This window comes from Herpailurus yagouaroundi, unplaced genomic scaffold, assembly GCF_014898765.1.
Source record: "Herpailurus yagouaroundi ecotype Mexico unplaced genomic scaffold, PumYag 67641, whole genome shotgun sequence".
Classification (NCBI taxonomy): domain Eukaryota; kingdom Metazoa; phylum Chordata; class Mammalia; order Carnivora; family Felidae; genus Herpailurus; species Herpailurus yagouaroundi.
The window spans coordinates 8,554,001-8,562,069 of record NW_024420442.1 but is presented as its reverse complement, the minus strand read 5'-3'; the positions used below and the strand labels follow the sequence as shown (position 1 = coordinate 8,562,069).

The window sequence follows — 8,069 nt, the reverse complement described above, 5'->3', positions numbered from 1 at the left end:
TCTTGTCAATCATGAACTTAGTGAAAAACTAAAAATATAATACAATCACCATTCCTTCATCAAAAGTTTCACACCTTTTAAAAAGTTTTATGAAAACAGCTATCATTGGTTTTATCCAAAGGAATTCAGGTCAAAATTACTCTAGGAATGTAGTCAAAGTAAAAGACTGCTTTGTCATTGTTTTTTTTTCTCTATTCTCATCATTATTGCTTGTAAAGAATTCCTCAGTGAAATATGCAGCTGTTTATTTTTCTGATATAGATGAAGGTATCTCAAACCATCAAGGATTTCTTGTCATGAAATTTTACTTGAATATTTTCTTCCTTCAACAACTAGTTCTCTTAGCTTATTCCAAAATATAAATACTTGTTCAACCACCTTGGTGAACTTATAATGGATTGATATATGTTCAGATCTTGTCATAGCACTCCAGTTCATAACAGTTCTTGAGCTTTGAACTAAAAAGGACACAAATTACAAAATTTGTCTTTGGAAGTCTGTTGAATATAGAGAAAGTTTGTTCACCTTTAAGATTTATTCAAAATGTGATTTTTCCTTTATTATTTCCTTCTGTGTGATGTAAAATTTAATTAAAAGTATACTAAGTATTTGACAACCTTTAATGAAGTAAGGTTCAGTTGTGTAGGTTTACTTTTAGGAGATTAACACTATTTGTCAACTCCCATAATACTTGTCTATATGGTGTTGTCTGTACATATATACAGTTGTGTAAAACATGCACACAGAGTTTATAATGAAAATACCTTATAAGAATCTAAATAGAACCTTTTCTTTAGCTCTGATTTGGAAAATAAAGTGGATAAAGTTTTTCGTTACACTCATGTTTCCCCCAGAATGTCCAACATGAAATACATTTCTCCCTCCCTCCAAGTCAAACCACATCTTGGGTCAATTACTCCTCCCCCCTCAATTTACTATGGGTATAATACAACTTTACCTATTTTTAATGTGAATGAATACACTTTACTTATAATTTAAGCAAGGAAAAAAGGACAAAAGTTGGATGGAAAATTAAATTATTTACCAAGTAGTGTATTTCACAATTGTGAAAATCCATATATACACTGGCCTAACAACTTCAATGTGTTCTTCCCTGGACCTACTACACTACCTAAAATGAGCTGATCATTTGATTAATCTCAAGTTTCTAGTTGCTAAGGTGATATACAGTATCCAGAAGTTTGTATACAACTGGATATTCAAAAATGCAGAGTCAAGAATCAGAGAATAATTCCTATAGAAACTGATTCTTGAAGGCAGTTTAACAGGCATATATAAAGAGTAGGCTTTATCAGCCTGATAGACTACAGCTTAGGGGTCCGAGTTTACCACTTAATTATTGTGACTTTACCAGAAAGGATGGCAGGGTATATTCAGTGTGCTGAATCAGAAAAATATGCAGCCAAGAATCCTGTATCCAGCAAGGTTGTCATTCAACATAGAAAGAGAGATAGGGTTTCCCAGACGAATAAATCTAAAGGAAATCATGACCACTAAACCAGCCCTACAAGAAATTTTAAGTGGGACACTTTGAGTGGAAAAAAGACAAAAAAATACAAAAAAGACCAAAAGCAACAAAGACTAGAAAGGAACATAGAACATCACCAGAAACACCAACTCTACAGGCAACACAATGGCATTAAATTCACATCTTTCAGCACTCACTCTAAATGTCAATGGACTTAAAGCTCCAATCAAGTCATAGGGTATCAGAAGAGATAAGAAAACAAGACTCATCTATATGCTGCCTACAAGAGACCCATTTTAGACCTAAAGACACTTGCAGATTGAAAGTAAGGGAATGGAGAACCATATATCATGCTAATGGTCATCAAAAGAAAACTGGAGTAGTCATACTTATATCAGACCAACTAGATTTTAAGAGACTGTAACAAGAAATGAAGAAGGGCATTATATCATAATTAAGGGGTCTACCCACCAAAAAGATCTAACAATTATAAATATTTATGCCCCCAATGTGAGAGAACCCAAATATATAAATCAATGAATCACAAACATAAAGAAACTCATTGATGATAATACCATAATAGTAGGGGACTTCAACACCTCATTTACAACAATGGACAGATCACCTAAACAGAAAATCAACAAGTAAACAATGGATTTGAATGACACACTGGACCAGATGGTCTTAACAGATATATTCAGAACATTTTATCCTAAAGCAATGGAATACAAATTCTCAAGGGCATATGGAACATTATCCAGAATACATCACATACTGGGTCATAAATCAGCCCTCAGCATGTACAAAAAGATTGAGATGATACCGTGCATATTTTAAAAACACAAAGCTATGATCGCTTCTCGGCCTTTTGGCTAAGATCAAGTGTAGTATCTGTTCTTATCAGTTTAAAAACACAAAGCTATGAAACTTGAAATCAGCCACAAGAAAAATTTGGAAAGGCCACGAATACTTGGAGATTAAAGAACATCTTACTAAAGAATTAACTGGGGGCACCTGGGTGGTCAGTTGGTTAAGCGTCCAACTTCGGCTCAGGTCATGATCTCAGGGTTTGTGAGTTCGAGCCCCGCGTCAGACTCTGTGCTGACAGATCAGAGCCTGGAACCTGCTTCAGATTCTGTGTCTCCTCCTCTCTCTGCCCCTCTCATGCTCACGCTCTGTCTCTCTCTGTCTCTCAACAATAAATAAACATTTTTTTTTAAAAAAAGAATTAATGGGTTGGGGTGCCTCGGTGGCTCAGTCGGTTAAGTGTCCAACTTCGGGTCAGGTGTTGATCTCATGATTCGTGAGTTTAAGCCCTGCATTGGACTGTCAGTGCAGAGCCTGCTTTGGATCTTCTGTCCCCTTCTCTCTCTGTCCCACCCATGCTCCTGCTCTCTCTAAAAAATAAATAAACATTAAACAATTTAAAAACTTAAAAAATAATGAATAGGTTAACCAACTTATTAAAGACAAAATTAAAAAGTACATGGAAGCCAAAGAAAATGATAACATGACAGCACAAAACTTCTGGGATGCAGCAAAGGTGGTAATAAGAGGGAAGTATATCAGGCCTTCCTAAAGAAGGAAGAAAGGTCTCAAATGCACAATCTAACCTTACACCTAAAAGAAGTAAAAAAACAACAGCAAATAAAGCCCCAAACCATCATAAGAAGGGAAATAATAAATATTAGAGCAGAAATAAATTATATGGAAATAAAAAAATCAGTAGAACAGATAAATGAAACCAGGAGCTGGTTCTTTGAAAGAATTAACAAAGCTGATAAATCCCTAGCTAGACTGATCAAAAAAAAAAAAGGAAAGGATCCAAATAAATAAAATCACAAATGAAAGAGGAGAGATCACAGCCAACACTGCAGAAATATAAACAATAATAAGAGAATATTATGAGCAATTATATGCCAACAAATTGTCCAATGCGGAAGAAATGGACAAATTCTTAGAAACATATAAACTACCAAAACTGAAACAGGAAGAAATAGAAAAATTGGATAGACCCATAAACAGTAAAGAAATTGAATCATTAATTAAAAATCTCCTAACAAACATGAGTTCAGGACAGGATGGCTTTCCAGGGAAATTCTATCAAACATTTAAAGAAGAGTTAACACCTATTCTATTGGAGGTGTTCCAAAAAATAGAATTGGAAGGAAAACGTTCAAACTCTTTCTACAATGCCAGCATTACCTTGATTCCATAACCAGACAAAGACCCCACTAAAAAGGAGTAGAGATCAATTTTCCTGATGAACATGAATGCAAAAATTCTCAACAGGATACTAGTAAACCAGATCCAACAATACATTAAAAGAATAATTCACCACGATCAAGTAGGATTTATTCCTGAGATGCAGTGATGGTTCAATATCTGCAAATGAATCAATGTGATATTTCATATTAATAAAAGAAAGGATAAGAACCACATGATCCTCTCAATAGATGCAAAGAAAGCATTTGACAAAATACAGCATCCCTCTCTTGATAAAAACCCTTGAGAAGGTAGGGATAGAAGGATAATTCCTCAAATCATAAAGCCATATATGAAAGACCCACAGCTAGTATCATCCTCAATGGGGAAAAACTGAGAGCTTTCCCCATAAGGTTAGAAACACATAGGGATATCCACTCTCACCACTGTTATTCAGCATAGTGTTGGAAGTACTAGACTCAGCTTAGACAACATAAAGAAATAAAAGGCATCCAAATCAGCAAAGAGGAAGTCAAACTTTCTCCCTTCATAGACTACATGATACTCTATGTGGAAAACCCAAAAAAAACTGCACCAAGAAACTTCTATAACTGATACATGAATTCAGCAAAATCACAGAATATAAAATCACTGTACCAAAATTGGTTTCATTTCTGTACACCAATAATGAAGCAGCAGAAACAGAAATCAAGGAATCGATCCCATTTACAATTGAACCAAAAACCATAAAATACCTAGAAATAAACCTAAGAGGTAAAAAATCTATACACTGAAAACTATAGAAAGCTTATGAAAGAAAATGAAGACACAAAAAATGGAAAAAGATTCCATGCTCCTGGATAGGAAGAACAAATATTGTTAAAATGTCGATACTACCCAAAGCAATCCACATGTTCAATGCAATCCCTATCAAAATAACACCAGCATTCTTCACAGAGCTAGAACAAACAATCCCAAAATTTGTATGGAACCAGAAAAGGCCCCTAATAGCCAAAGGAATCCTGAAAAAGCAAATGAAAGCTGGAGGCATGACAATTCCAGACTTCAAGATATATTACAAAGATGTAATCATCATGACAGTATGGTACTGGCACAAAATCAGAAACATGGATACAGGATAGAGAACCCAGAAATGGACCCACAGACTTATAGCTAACTAATCTTTGACAAAGCAGGAAAGAATACCCAATGGAAAAAAGACAGTCTCTTCAGCAAATGGTGTTGGGAACTCTGGACAGTGACATGCAGAAGAATGAACTTGGACCACTTTCTTACACCATACACAAAATAAACTCAAAATGGATGAAAGACCAAAATGTAAGACAGGAAGCCATCAAAGTGCTAGAGGAGAAAACAGGCAACCTCTTTGACCTCAGCCGCAGCAACTTCTTTCTTGACATGTCTCTGGAGGCAAGGGAAACAAAAGCAAAAATGAACTATTGGGACCTCATCAAGGTAAAAACCTTCTGTTCAGTGAAGGAAACAATCAACAAAACTAAAAGGCAACCGACAGAATGGGAGAAGATATTTGCAAATGACATATCAGATAAAGGGTTACTATCCAAAATCTATAAAGAACTTATCAAACTCAACACCCAAAAAGCAAATAATCCAGTGAAGAAATGGCAAAATACATGAGTAGACACTTTTCCAAAGAAGGGATCCAGATGGCAAAAAGATACATGAAAAATTTTCAACATCACTTGTCATCAGGAAAATACACATCAAAACCACAATGAAATACCACCTCACACTTGTCATAATGGCTAAAATTAACAACTCAGGCAACAGATGTTGGCAAGGGTGAGAAGAAAGAGGAACCTTTTTGCACTGCCGGTGGGAATGCAAATGGTACAGCCACTCCGGAAAACAGTATGGAAGTTCCTGAAAAAATTAAAAATAGAACTACCCTATGACCCAGCAACAGTGCTACTAGGAATCGATCCAAAGGATACAGGAGCGCAGTTTCGAAGAGGCACATACACGCCAATGTTTATAGCAGCACTATCGACAATAGCAAAGTATGGAAAGAGCCCAAATGTCCATCAACTGATGAATGGATAAAGAAGATGTTGTGTATATATGCAATGGAATATTACTCAGTGATCAAAAAGAATGAAACCTTGCGATTTGCAACAACATGGATGGAATTAGAATGTATTGTGCTCAGTGAAATAAGTCAGTCAGAGAAAGACAAATATCATATGATTTCACTTATATGTAGAATTTAATATATAAAACAATGAACATAAGGGAAGGGAAGCAAATATAATATAAAAACAGAGAGGGAGGTAAACCATAAGAGACTCTTAAATACATATAGCAAACTGAGGGTTACTTGAGGGAGTGTTGGGTGGGGGGATGGACTAAATGGACAAGGAGCATTAAGGAAAATAGTTGTTGGGATTAGCACTGGGTGTTATATGTAAGTGATGAATCACTAAATTCTATTCCTGAAAAAGAAAATAATTGTGACCTTAGGCAACAAGTCATTTCATCTTTCTGAGCCTCAGTCTCTTTATGAGTAAAACTATGATACTGGTATTTGCCTTACAAGTGTTGTAAGAATAAAATGAACTAATTTGTATATAAAATGTGTAGTATAGAATCTTGTATATCATGAGAACTTAATCATTGGTTTACACATTGGGTGGGCCAATAGTAATTTTTCATGACTTTTGCACTAGTGTTCAGTTCAGTTCAGTCCCCTGAACACTAAGTACCTACACAGTATAAGACCCTGTGCTAAAAGACTCTGGTAGTACAAAGATAAATTAGATATGATTGTTGCCAAAGATCTCACTGTCTATAATAATATAGATACATAAACAGGCAATTCTGATAGAGAAAGATACATGCAATGGCAGTGATATACTCATTGTATGGCAGTAGAGCAGAAAGGGTAGTTTGAGGGAGGTAAAGGAAGACTTCAGCGTGGAAGGAAAACACCTGAACTGAATCTTCACTTCTTAAACTCTGGAATGTGATGATACTAACATGGAACTGTGAATTAACTAATCCTAAGGGAATGCAGTCTACCGGATAAGCACACTATCTCTGAAGCCAGAATATCTGGATTCAGCTCCACCGCTTACTAGTTATATGACCCAGGGCAGGTTACTGAACTTCTCTATCCCTCATTTCTCCGTCAGTAAAATGGAGATAACAAGAGTACCAAACTCATAGGGTTGTATTGCAAGTGCTTATAAAACAGCTTGATAAATAGTAAACATCATATAAGTGTTATTTTAGCTGTTCCTATTATAGAATATTTAAAGCAGAAATAGGAACAAAAATGAAATCATTCACATCTATATACACCTTGCCTGACAAAAAAGTAGTTTCAAATTTGCCTATTATATTAGCTTGTAATTGTGCATTGTTTGCTAGTGATAGGGGATGTCAGAAATCAGGACAAAGTTGCATATTGTACCTGACTCTAAAGCCTAGAAAACATTTTTTTAAATGAGAAATAACATTGTTAAAGAAGTGAGCTAAAAAAATTCTATTCTTATATATGTATCCAAACCACTGATTGTAACTTCACCTCATTACAAAAACTAAATTTCATAATTGAAGCATATAATTGTAGGTAGATATGTACTTTTTTAACCAGTGATTTTCAAATTGCCCTCAGGTTCTTTGGCAATGTTTCAGGAGTACTACAACAAGGAAGTATTTTCTGCCATCTACTGAAGATTTGAACTGCTCATTCATTGCTTTAACTAAAATGATAAATAAGGGCTCTATTTTAAAAATCTACTGGGAGATCTATTTAAAAACTAAAAAAAAAATACTTTCATGGCTTAAAACATTTGATAATTACTTTTTAAAACTTTCAGGTATCACTTTTATTACCCTAAACCTTGCTATTTATTGCATCACTCTAATAAACTTACCAAGTGACTTATGCTAACAGAAAGATGATGTCATTTGTAAACTATTCTTTACTGAAGAAAAACCATGAGATGAACTTTCTATCAAGACTTATATGAAATTAAGTAATTACTACTTTATTAAACATAGACATTCTTCCCAAAGGCCACACAGCAAAAAGAAATAGACTTTTATTTTCAAGATTCAGACTCTTAGAGCAGTCTGCCTTTTTTGGTAATGGACAATGTTTAAATATGCTATACTTAACCATTCAAAACTCTACACATGTTATAATGTATCATGAAATAAAATACATAAAAAGGTGATCCACAGAGTGTTTTAGTGATCTATTGCTGTGTATCAAATTATCTCCAAACTAAGCAGTTTAATAAGGCACATATTTATTATCTTACATACTTTCTGAGAGTCAGGAATCTATGAGTGGCTTAGCTGGGTGGTTCTGGCTCAGTCTTTCATG

The 8,069-nt window shown here is 34.8% G+C and overlaps 1 pseudogene; it reads left to right on the top strand.

The window, feature by feature from the left end:
- The first annotated feature begins 2,341 nt into the window (after positions 1-2,341).
- On the top strand, positions 2,342-2,547 carry LOC121025497 (uncharacterized; annotated as a pseudogene).
- Positions 2,548-8,069: the final 5,522 nt, after the last annotated feature.